Consider the following 13,334-nt stretch of genomic DNA (forward strand, 5'->3'; position numbering starts at 1 on the left):
ACGTTAACAGACTACATTATATGTGTATTGATCAATTATTGAATCAAGTTGTTTGTGTATCTCGGTTACTTTAAAGATTGATGATTGAAGATTTTATTTTCCTGGTTTCCGATCTTTTTGATTCTTCTTGCACTTAAAACTTGTTGAAAGATCAAACACACTGTCTAGTTGCTTCGTTGGTAAGTCACTTGAGTTTGTTCATTGAGATTGATTATTTTGATAATCGTTATCTTGGTTTGATCTTTGACAAAAAAAGATTATATTGAATATCCGGAAGATCATTTACTCTATTTATCTCTGATCGGAATCTTGATTTGAGAGATTTATAAGTGAGTTGGTTACTGAAATAGATTTAGTTCTTTTTTATCTTACTATAATAGATTTAGTTCTTTTTTGTCTTACTGTAATAGATTTAGTTATTTTTTGTCTCAGGTTACGATCCAAAGTAGTTGAGAGAAAAAGTCCTCACGGAAAGTGAAGCAACTCCAGATAGTTGATTTTGTCTTGGAATTCATGTACGTAGACCGGATTGGTTATAAATGCACGGATGCTAAATGAATTGAGTAATGAAGGAGTGCTTACTTGGTCTCAACTGTACGAAGTTGGCGGTAGTCAATATGTATAGCGGATTAATTCTGAGAGTATTCAAAACTGAATTAGGTCTCGCGGTTTTTTTGCTAAAAAGTTTTCCTTGTTAACAAACTTTTGTGTGTTGTGCCATTACTTTACTTTCCACATTGTAAATGTTGTTATAGTTATAATTAAGTAATTGCACTTGTACGTTAATCAATTTGTATAATCTCGTAATTAGTTCGGCATCAAACTTTAACTATATACCAAGTTGTTGTTTTTTAGGGAAAAGGGTTGAAATTTATTGAAGAAAAAAAGTACAAAATATAAATAATTGTAATACAAATTCCCCTGGAGCTTTATTTCAGCTCTAATATTACATCCCATTGAGTTACCAATAATCTAAATTGGATTGTAACTATATACCAAGTTACATCTTGTTGAAATAACCTTTTGGCAGTTATTGTTTCTGTAATATTTTACAAATTGTGTTTGTATAGGTTGATATCGAAAATATAGTGGTGTACTCGGTACCCTCGTCATTTTCGTAAATGACTATTTTATATTGATAATCCTTTTTTTGTGACCATTTTGTTTATTTCATAATGAAGTTGTTATCAGATTATCTTGTGCTTTTTCATTTTCAGTTTAATTTTGTTGAAACCCGAAACACATATAGATTAACAATACATGTTTTTGGTCTATTTTTTCATTTTTTTAATGAATATTATACATGTCAAGTATTATCAGAATAATGTTATGCACGATTATCGTTATTTTTATTTTTTTTGATGTTTCAATGCATCGCTATAAAGTAATTAATATCATTAAATATTTTACAAGATTTATATATATATATATATATATATATATATATTATATATATATATATATATATCAAATATATTAAGATTATACCAAGAATGTTAATGCATTTATATGTTGATATTTCAATGCATCGCTAAGAAGTAATTAATATCATTAAATATATTTTACAAGATATCAAATATATTAAGATTATACCAGGAATGTTAATGTATTTATATGTGTTTTATTTCCGATGCAACAACAAATCTACAACGACAACTTATATATGCCCTTGTGATTGTAATATATGTTATTTATGATAAAAAAATATGTCATGTGACTCAATATAGACGGTTAGTATGATGTGTTTCCGGCTACTCTACCAACAGATTCGTAACATCGATTTACAACTGAAAGCATTGAAAGAACCTTTCGAGGAGTTGAGTCAACTCTTCACATCACTTTATGAAACCAAGACCCAGAGAGATTCCAAACTCCCCAAAGGCCAAAAACAAGTCGCGGTGAAGTTAACGCCATCAGAAAACTTAGCGGACCAATATAAGGATCTTGAACCCAGCAAATTGATTTTTCCCTTTGAAGCAGAGATTTTCCAGAAGTCTCCAATAGAGATAATTCCGTCAACTTCAAAAATAAATATTGTTGTCTAAAATAACAGTATTTCATTTCCAAAATCTACATTGTGACCCGAAATCAACCCCATGACCAAAAATGTGTCTTGTAAAAAAAACATCCACCTCAGAATCCAGAATTTGGCTTGTCACTAAATTCTAATGTGAGACACTAAATGAGCATCATGACCCGATTTTGCTTTTATAATTGCCTCATGACACATCTACTTAGCAACACAAGATTTCCATTATGACTAAAAATATACCCCTATATTGAATTTACATGTGAATTAAAATGTGTTATAGTATTAAAATTAGCATTGGGATCTAAAAATATTCGTCTTTTCGTATAAAAGATCCAATATAGAATGTCTGTATCTCTTAATAAAACTATCCCCTAAAATTGCATTGCGACCTAAATCATGTCGCATGACCAAAAATGGGCTTTTTGGCGCAATATACGATCCACGATCTATTTTGTAACTTAAAATATGAATTATGTCCCAGAGTTTACCTCAGAAGTTTTCATTTACATCAAAGCCACTTTGTCGTTTCCAATTTACGTCGTAACATAATTTTTTAGTTGCAGAAAGCTTTTTTTTTTGAGGTAATTCACCATTCTAGAACTGTTTAACTACTCAAAATGGCCCTTGTATGACCAAATTGATCCCTTGAGTCGATGACAAAATCTACCTCGTTAGCTAAGCTAATATTATGATTTAAAATCTACCACATAAAATGAAATAATTTATTATGATCCGAAATCATGAAAAATAATATATTCTGCATTTTCATCCAAATTTATTTTTAAATTAGATGTTATGATCCAAATTTTGTCTCCAAGAGCGCGTCGGGTGAAACTCTAGCTCATATATAGTTCTGATAGTACAAATAGAGAGGTTATAGGGGTCATCGTAGAGCATTTATTACCATCAGTTGAGTCTGTCTGATACAAATTTCTTTGTGATACTTAGACTAGTAATGCAAACTCTATATTTGTGATACTAAACCAGAGGTAAATTCACAAGTTTTGACCTTGTAAAAGAACCACCGTCAAAACTAATACAGAGCTCTCAAATCAAATCTCATTTTTTCTCATCATGGTTTTTAGAATCGTAAAAGTTCATGATTTGAATCATAGAGTTTGTGTTTTAATATCCTAAATCGAGTCGGATTGTGATATCAAATCATATCTATTAAATCGTGAATATTCCTTGTAAATATAGGATTCCTTGACTGTTGTTTGACTTTGAATCGTGAAAAATACGAACTTAAAGGAAAATAATATCCATCAATGTTCGAACCGCTGACCTAAAGGTTACTCAGTTGATATAAACCACTACACCACTCAAAAATTCTGATTATATTTCATTTATACTAAAATTTATACTAATTTTCCGACAGTTTATTTGGTTATACCCATTCATATTTTTCGTTTCCAATGTATATATAGAAATGAAAATGAATCTACAATTCACGATTCAATATATGGTTCGATTCTTAAAAACTGAGAACGGTTCATGCTACGATTCACGATTTCACAACCTTGATCCTTACCATTGTATATGATAAGGATTTGATGAAGCTTTCTTGAAAACATTCAAGTAAGTTTCTGAGAGTAGATCATGACAGTAAGTTCTCTTTTGAAGGTTTATTTTGACTTAGGGTTTATTTATTTGTTGTTATTTTCCTTTCAATTTTTATGTAAAAGTTTCTTAGAATTATGCATGATGGATGAAGAAAGTGTGGCCTTGTTCCTTACCTTAGTATTGGAATCAAGTTCCTGATCAAAATGTCCGTATTTATTCTTAAATAAACAACTTAGATACATGGGTCTAGTCACTTGAAGTAGATTAAACTGAACTGCGCCGACAACGATCAGATTCACAACCAGTGTAAATCTCACAGTGATTGGATCAATCCAAGAGTGATACCTAGGATTCACAAGGTTTCCATCAACATTAATCGAGTTCTTCCTACCGTAAATCTTTCTACTGCATAATTGCCTTGGCACTTCATGGTTATTTAATTTAACTCGCATAAAAACTTCAATCTTCTTTCAGCACTACAAATAAATGGATGGTTTAGAATACTTGTGGGAGTGAAATCAAAATCATGTCATTGAATTTTTGTGAAGTGGTTCCAAATACGGAAAACACGAAGTATGCTAATAACCTCTAAGCATACGGAATAGGTCATCAATATTGACAGGACTTTTTTTATTTCATGTCGTTCGTCAAGCATGGAAAAGTTAACGAAACCTATGTATGCTCTTCGAACTGTAGCAGGTGTAAGAGCAACAACTGGAGTTAAATCCATAACAATCAGTTTAAATATGACTATGTTCGGATAAAAGAGTTGGAACACAATATATCAATCACCCCTAGAGACTTTCTTTACATGGGGATCTAAACTTCTAGAAAATTTGATATACATATATATATATGAAACAAATAAATAAATCCTAAGTCAAAATAAACCTTTAATAATAGCAGCATAGACACCAATAAAAATCCTAATTAAAATAAAATAAAATCAAATCAAAAATTAAATAAATATATAATTATAACATACCCGATAAGTTGAAACATAAAATTATTAGGTTGTCATTTAATTGGAGAGCAGTATGTTGTGTTAGTACGCCTGGTGAAGTCTCAGGTAAACCCGAATTGTTAAGAGCTTCAGGATCACTACTGTAGTTTTCCATTCAGACGGAATATTGTTATTACTTTATCAGCAAAGACCTTTCATGGATATATCCTATAGCGTGAAGAATATTATCACCACACACATTCTTTAATCTCGGTTGTATAATGCTATCTGGATTCATTACAAAAGTTGTCATGTCTTCTTCAAGATACTAACCCTCAAATACTCAAACTTTGAAATTTTCCCTAGGTGCATCTTATCATCACTCACAAAACTTCTTCATATCAAAATTTCTTATCGAATTCAGTTGTTAATTTGGTTGATCTGTCATTGTTAAACTCAAATAGACTATACATAGAAAAACATGTAGAAGAAGAGAAATAACATACCATAAAAAGAGAAATAACATACTCTACACTCAAAAACCTAACATACCCTATGGTTCATCTACTACTTGATAGACACATTTTTGTGTCTAAATTGTCCTCAATGTCTGTTTTGTTGGAACTCGATTTTTGTACTAATATTTTATTTTTATGTATTTTTAGGAAATAAATATTGTTGGAAAATTTGGCTCGAAAAGTTGCTCGGAGCATCCCCGGAGGACATTTGCTATACGGAGCCTCACTTTGGATAAGGGGTAACCTAATTACTAAGGGGCACCCCATTTCTAGGCAGCTTCTAACCGCACCCCAGAACCGGATAGGGGGCAACCCTTCTTCTTCATTTCAAATTCATTTTTTGGCGGGAAGAAGAGTTCACTCCTGGCAGTTTTCTCGATCGGATTTTGGATGGGTTAGAGGTAGACTAAATCGCTGAAACTTCATGGGTGGACGTGATATAACCTAAAAGGCTTGGTATGGGCCTTTGGTTCGATCCAATTTGGCTGGATATTACGCGAGAAGCAAAACATGGCATTACGTGCATGGGAGAGTTATTTCACGGGATTGCATGAGTCTGAACGATTTCTGAGCATGTTTGTTGATTCGAGCAACAGTTTGGAGCGTGTCAGAGGTAAATAAGGTAGATTCAACAGCAGCAGACGTGTAGGAGAAGGATTTTTGGAAAGAAAATATTCTGAGAATATTACCCTTCACTGCCGAATAAAGAGAGATTACTGTGAGTTATTACGCAGGATTTTCTTCGCCTGTTGAGTATAAATATCATCCTGGGGTAGCAGAGAAGCGGACGGAGAGTTTGGGGAGAGTTTTAGAGCACCACAGAGCTTAAACACCAAAGTTGCAGAGATTCTATTTTCTGCTACTGCATTTCTTAAGAACACGAAGAACGGACTGCCAAAGAAAGTCGTTTTCCAACAGTGACAACGACGCTTAACGCGGGTCTTAGAGTAACAGTATCAGTGATACATATTGTGGGTCGTAGTTCTCTGGTTTGTAACACTATAACTGTTACAAACCCGGTTTTTATTGTATTTCTCATATTCTCATCATGTTTGTAACCATTTTTTTGAGCATCAGAAGAAATTCTTTGGAGAGGTTTTTCACATATGAGCGCTAACTCTCTCACAATCAGACAATGAGGAATCTATTTACGCATGAATAATTGGTAATTATTTATTCTCTCTAATTTATAATTTATAATTCACTCAATCACTGCTTTTGCAGAGTTTTTAATTGTTTGCAAAAATTTTCTTCATTAGTTGTGATTCAATTAGATAGGTTATGCTTTGTTCAGATAATCTATGCTTAGGGATACAATTAATTTTTGAGAATTTTCCAGATTATTTGTGAATTAAGAAATAAGAGTCTTAAAAGATAATTAGAGTTTTGGATTGTTTACCATAATTTATTCATGTGTAATAGTGAAATCAGTGTCTTGGTTGTTTTCTAATATCTTGAAATCAATTTTGTAATAAGTTTTCTTTGTTTTTAAATTTTTATTAAGTCTAAAATTCATTGCCTTCACAAGTCTTAAAACAACCCTTTTATCACTATCTACAACAACTTTGAAAACACATCAAATTTTCCAACTAAGAGAGAGTCGAACTTTAATGATATATTGGAGGTTTTTAAGCAGGTTACTATCAACCTACCATTGTTGGATGCGATTAAGCAGATTCCCGCTTATGATAAGTTTCTTAAGGACTTGTGTACACGAAAGCGTAAGCTTAGCGTCCAAAAGAAAGCCTTCCTAGCTAGTCACGTGAGTTCTATTATTCAGAATACCACTACTCCTAAGTATAAATACCCAGGGTCCCCTACCATTTCTTGCACAATAGGTAAACACCGTGTTGAGAAAGCTTTGCTTGACTTAGGAGCCAGTGTGAATTTATTTCCATACCATGTGTACCTCAAGCTAGGACTTGGTGATATGAAACCTACCCAGATGACACTTCAGTTAGCTGATAGGTCTGTTAAAATTCCTCGTGGTGTGATTGAGGATGTTCTTATTGAGGTCGACAAGTTTATTTATCCAGTGGATTTTGTTATCCTAGATACCCAACCTGTCCCTGACCCAGAGAACCAGATACCAGTGATTTTAGGTCGCCCATTTTTAGCAACATCCAATGCGATCATTAATTGTCGAACTGGTATTATGAACTTGTATTTTGGTAATATGAATATTGAGTTGAACGTCTTTCATATTAGTAAGCTACCCTCTGAACTAGATGACTCGAGCATAGAAGAGGTAAACACGATAGGAACATTAGTCGAGGAGTCATTACCAAACACTTTGTTAGAAGATCCGTTAGAGAAATGCCTAGCTCACTTTGGGATTGATTTCGATGATGATAATGTGATTAACGAGGTGAATGCTTTGTTAGAGTCAACCCCTTTGCTAGACACTAGTAACGGATGGAAACCTAAGTTCGAATCACTACCAGTTTCTAAGTCTACCCTAGTTCCTTCGTTAGAAGAGCCTCCTAAGTTGGACCTAAAACCATTGCAAGATACCCTGAAGTATGTGTTTTTAGGCCCGTCTGAAACTTTACCTGTGATTGTTGCTTCCGACTTGGATAGTGATCAGGAAAGTAGGCTAGTGACCGTCCTTCAAAACAACAAGGAAGCTTTAGGGTGGACCATAGCAGACATTAAGGGTATAAGTCCTACTGTTTGTATGCATCAAATCTATTTAGAGGAAGATACCAAACCTTCTAGGGAGATGCAACGAAGACTAAACCCTAATATGAAAGAAGTAGTTCGAACCGAGGTTCTTAAGCTGTTAGATGCAGGCATTATCTACCCCATTTCAGACAGTAAGTGGGTCATCCCCGTTCAGGTTGTTCCCAAGAAATCCGGTATTACTGTAGTCCAGAATGATAACAATGAGTTAATCCCGACCCGAGTGACCACGGGTTGGCGTGTTTGTATTGACTATAGGAAATTGAACAAGGTCACTAGGAAGGACCACTTTCCCCTTCCCTTTATCGACCAAATGCTAGATAGATTAGCTGGACATAGTCATTACTATTTTCTAGATGGCTACTCAGGCTACAATCAGATCGTTATTGCCCCAGAAGATCAAGAAAAAACTACTTTTACTTGTCCCTTTGGTACCTTTGCGTATAGACGCATGCCTTTCGGGCTATGTAATGCCCCTGCGACTTTTCAACGTTGCATGATGAGCATATTTTCCGATATGGTAGAAAAGTTTTTAGAGGTCTTTATGGATGATTTTTCAGTGTTTGGTTCGTCTTTCGATGAGTACTTTCATCATTTGTCATTAGTGTTGACTAGGTGTAAGGAAAAGAATCTAGTGCTTAATTGGGAGAAATGTCATTTCATGGTTCGATCAGGAATTGTCTTAGGGAATATCGTATCCTCTAAGGGTATAGAGGTAGATAAAGCCAAAGTTGACCTTATCAAGACTTTACAGGTCCCAAAAACCGTAAGAGATATTAGGTCATTCTTAGGGCATGCAGGTTTTTATCGTCGATTCATTAAGGATTTTAGCTTGATTTCTAGACCTCTTTGCAACTTGCTTGCAAAAGATGTTAAGTTTGTCTTTGATGATGCATGTTTAGAGGCTTTTGAGAAGATTAAGACTTTACTCATTACCTCCCCCATAGTCCAGGCACCCAACTGGAACTTACCCTTTAAGATCATGTGTGATGCTTCAGATTATGCTATTGGTGTTGTACTAGGTCAGCGAGAAAACAAATTACTTCATGTGATTTACTATGCTATCAAAACTGTGAATGATGCCCAGTTGAACTATACCACTACCGAGAAGGAACTGTTAGCCACTGTGTTTTCCTTAGACAAGTTTAGACCCTATCTCTTAGGTTCTAAGATCGTCATATATACTGATCATGCTGCTTTGAAATATCTTTTGTCTAAGAAGGATACGAAACCTAGATTGATTAGGTGGATACTTTTGTTGCAAGAGTTTTCTCCAGACATTAGAGACAAAAAGGGTGCCGAAAATGTAGTAGCAGACCACTTTTCTAGGCTAGTTGTTGATTCCCCTGATGATTCCCTTCCTATAAGGGATAGTTTTCCTGATGAACAACTTTTCTTTGTTACCCAAGCACCTTGGTATGCGAATATAGTGAATTATCTTGTTACTGGTCGAATGCCCCAACATTGGGGTAAACAAGATCGTTCTAGGTTTTCAGCCGAGGTTAAGCACTTCTTTTTGGGATGATCCTTATTTGTTTAAGTATTGTCCAGACCAGATTATTAGGAGATGTATACCTGAGAGTGACCAGTCCAGTATTATTTCCTTTTGTCATGATCATGCTTGTGGAGGTCACTTTAGTGCTAAGAAGACTGCTGCTAAGATATTGCAGTGTGGATTCTATTGGCCTTCGTTGTTTAAAGACTCCCATAGTTACTGTGTTACTTGTGAGCGTTGCCAGAAATTAGGAACCATTTCCCGTAGGAACATGATGCCCTTGAACCCTATTTTAGTTGTTGAGGTATTTGATGTGTGGGGAATTGAATTTATGGGTCCGTTTCCTAATTCTTTTGGTAACCTATACATCCTTGTCGCCGTAGACTATGTCTCTAAGTGGATTGAGGCGGTTGCGTGTAAAACCAATGACCATAGGGTTCTGATTGAGTTCTTGAAAAATAATATACTTACACGTTTTGGCACACCGCGAGCTATAATTAGTGATGGAGGGTCGCACTTTTGTAATGGACCTTTTAGGCTTCTGATGAAGAAATATGGTATTACACATAAGGTAGATACCCCGTATCATCCGCAGACTAGTGGTCAGGTAGAGGTTTCCAATAGGGAAATAAAACGTTATTAGAGAAAACAGTTAATCCTAATCGTAAAGACTGGTCGTCTAGGCTTACTGATGCCTTATGGGCTTACCGTATTGCGTTTAAGACCCCCATTGGAATGTCGCCTTATCTTGTGTATGGAAAGGCATGTCATTTACCTGTTGAGTTAGAACATAGAGCTTATTGGGCTGTTAAGCATCTAAATTTTTCACTTGACAAGGCAGGAGCCCATAGGAAACTCCATCTCAATGAGTTGGACGAGATTCGTATAAATGCTTACGATAGTGCGAAGGAGTATAAGAACAAAATGAAACTTGTGCATGATAGAAATATTTTACGGAAGTCATTTTCTCCAGGTCAAAAAGTTCTTTTGTATGATACCCGTTTACATCTTTTCCCTGGGAAGTTACGTTCTCGGTGGACGGGTCCTTTTATTGTTCGCACTGTCTTTCCTCATGGAGCTGTTGAAATTGAGACACCGGATGGTAGTATTTCTTCGAAGGTTAACGGTCAGAGATTGAAACCCTTTTTAGAGCCCTTTCCTACAGGTGATGTTGAGGAGGTCCCTCTGGAGGACCCTGTTTACCCTTGATTGACCATCGAGGAAGTTGTATGTTGTATATTAGTTTTTGATTTTCTTCACCCAGGTACTATCTTTCCAACTTCTCCTCGTGTTATTTTACTTTTGGTATTGCTCTTTCATTAGAAACATTGAGGACAATGTTAGATTTAAGTTTGGGGGTGGGGAAGAACTTTTTAGTTGCACTTTTGAAACTTCTAGCGTCACATGGTATCCGGTTAGCTAAGTTTACATACTGTTTCTCACCGAAAAGATAGAAATTGGAATGCTAGGGATAACAACCTTTTGAGACATTAGAGAAAAAGACATTGAGATCCTTGAAATCAGGAGAGAACTTGTTCCTTTTAGAGGGTAACCGTGATGGACCTAACCATACATGATGGAAAGGCAAGTAGGTCAGGAAATGCCAGAAAGACAAAGCAACCTCACAATGTAGTCTTAGTTACTGGATTGCGACTCTCTCAGTAGAAACTTATCATCATCAACAAGCGGAGCGACATCAAAATCTATGAAGAAAGTTGAAGACGTTTTAGGTTTAGAAGCAACAATAGAAAAGAATAATTCAAAAATCAAAGTTGAAGTTATAAGAGCAAATGATATAAGTTGTTAGAATCCATGATACCAAGACATCACAAGTTGCGAAGATCCAAGTTTTGAAAGTCCTTCTCTCATGGCCATGTAAATTGTTGTCTTGTAATTTTTGTTTCCAAAAAAAAAAAAAAAAAAATAAAAAAAAAATGAAAAAAATAAAAAAATCATCGTTACGTTTTGTTCAATAAGGCCAAAGGGAAGTAGAAATTTATAAGTCAAGCAAGAAATCGAAGAGAAGAGTTAATTGTCAAGGTTCTATGAGGTTCGATAGTTTATCATCAACAGTTGAAGACCGAAGAAGACGTTGTTTCTACTGAGCACTATGAGAGAGTCGAAGAAAGATACATTTGGTTGCTTTGTTAGTCCGCTTTCAATCTGGCACAAGATCTTTCTAGCACTGGTTTAATCATCACACGTAATTAGTCCAGCTGTGTAGCAGATGTCCCTCTCATCTTTATCTCTCTCCTAATCTTATCCAGCTGTAAAGCAGCGGACGCATCTTACAATGTTTATCTAGTGTGTAGCGGATATCTCTTTATCTAGCAGTGTTGCATGTGTCTCCCCTTTTCTTCAGTCATCTTTAGAGCTGACACCTTTAATTTCTCTGGCATTCTAGTTACTTGGAGATAGGTTGAGAATTTGTATGTCCTCATAGCTCTTTGGATACTTGTGACCAATTAGAAGTCATGGTTTTGTGGGTACACCTCTGGTAAACCCTCCCGAGATTAACTCGGTTTTGTTTTTTTTATTAGTTTTGCTCGAGGACTAGCAAATAATAAGTTTGGGGGTATTTGATAGACACATTTTTGTGTCTAAATTGTCCTCAATGTCTGTTTTGTTGGAACTCGATTTTTGTACTAATATTGTGTTTTTATGTATTTTTAGGAAATAAATATTGTTGGAAAATTCGGCTCGAAAAGTTGCTCGGAGCACCCCCGGAGGACATTTGCTATACGGACCCTCACTTTGGATAAGGGGTAACCTAATTACTAAGGGGCACCCCATTTCTAGGCAGCTGCTAACCGCACCCCAGAACCGGATAGGGGGCAACCCTTCTTCTTCATTTCAAATTCATTTTTTGGCGGGAAGAAGAGTTCACTCCTGGCAGTTTTCTTGATCGAATTTTGGATGGGTTAGAGGTAGACTAAATCGCTGAAACTTCATGGGTGGACGTGATATAGCCTAAAAGGCTTGGTATGGGCCTTTGGTTCGATCCAATTTGGCTGGATATTCCGCGAGAAGCAAAACAGGGCAGTACGTGCATGGGAGAGTTATTTCACGGGATTGCATGAGTCTGAACAATTTCTGAGCATGTTTGTTGATTCGAGCAACAGTTTGGAGCGTGTCAGAGGTAAATAAGGTAGATTCAACAGCAGCAGACGTGTAGGAGAAGGATTTTTGGAAAGAAAATATTCTGAGAATATTAACCTTCACTATCGAATAAAGAGAGATTACTGTGAGTTATTACGCAGGATTTTCTTCGCCTGTTGAGTATAAATATCATCCTGGGGTAGCAGAGAAGCGGACGGAGAGTTTGGGGAGAGTTTTAGAGTACCATAGAGCTTAAACACCAAAGTTGCAGAGCTGCCATTTTCTGCTACTGCATTTCTTAAGAACACGAAGAACGGACTGCCAAAGAAAGTCGTTTTCCAACAGTGACAACGACGCTTAACGCGGGTCTTAGAGTAACAGTATCAGTGATACATATTGTGGGTCGTAGTTCTCTGGTTTGTAACACTTATAACTGTTACAAACCCGGTTTTATTGTATTTCTCATATTCTCATCATTTGTAAACCATTTTTGAGCATCAATGAAATTCTTTGAGAGGTTTTCCAACATGATGAGCGACTAACTCTCTCACAATCAAGACAATGAGGAATCTATTTACGCATGAATAATTGGTAATTATTTATTCTCTCTAATTTATAATTTATAATTCACTCAATCACTGCTTTTGCAGAGTTTTTAATTGTTTGCAAAAATTTTCTTCATTAGTTGTGATTCAATTAGATAGGTTATGCTTTGTTCAGATAATCTATGCTTAGGGATACAATTAATTTTTGAGAATTTTCCAGATTATTTGTGAATTAAGAAATAAGAGTCTTAAAAGATAATTAGAGTTTTGGATTGTTTACCATAATTTATTCATGTGTAATAGTGAAATCAGTGTCTTGGTTGTTTTCTAATATCTTGAAATCAATTTTGTAATAAGTTTTCTTTGTTTTTAAATTTTTATTAAGTCTAAAATTCATTGCCTTCACAAGTCTTAAAACAACCCTTTTATCACTATCTACAACAACTTTGAAAACACA

Source organism: Papaver somniferum, chromosome 3 (genome assembly GCF_003573695.1).
Source record: "Papaver somniferum cultivar HN1 chromosome 3, ASM357369v1, whole genome shotgun sequence".
NCBI classification, from domain to species: Eukaryota; Viridiplantae; Streptophyta; class Magnoliopsida; order Ranunculales; family Papaveraceae; genus Papaver; species Papaver somniferum.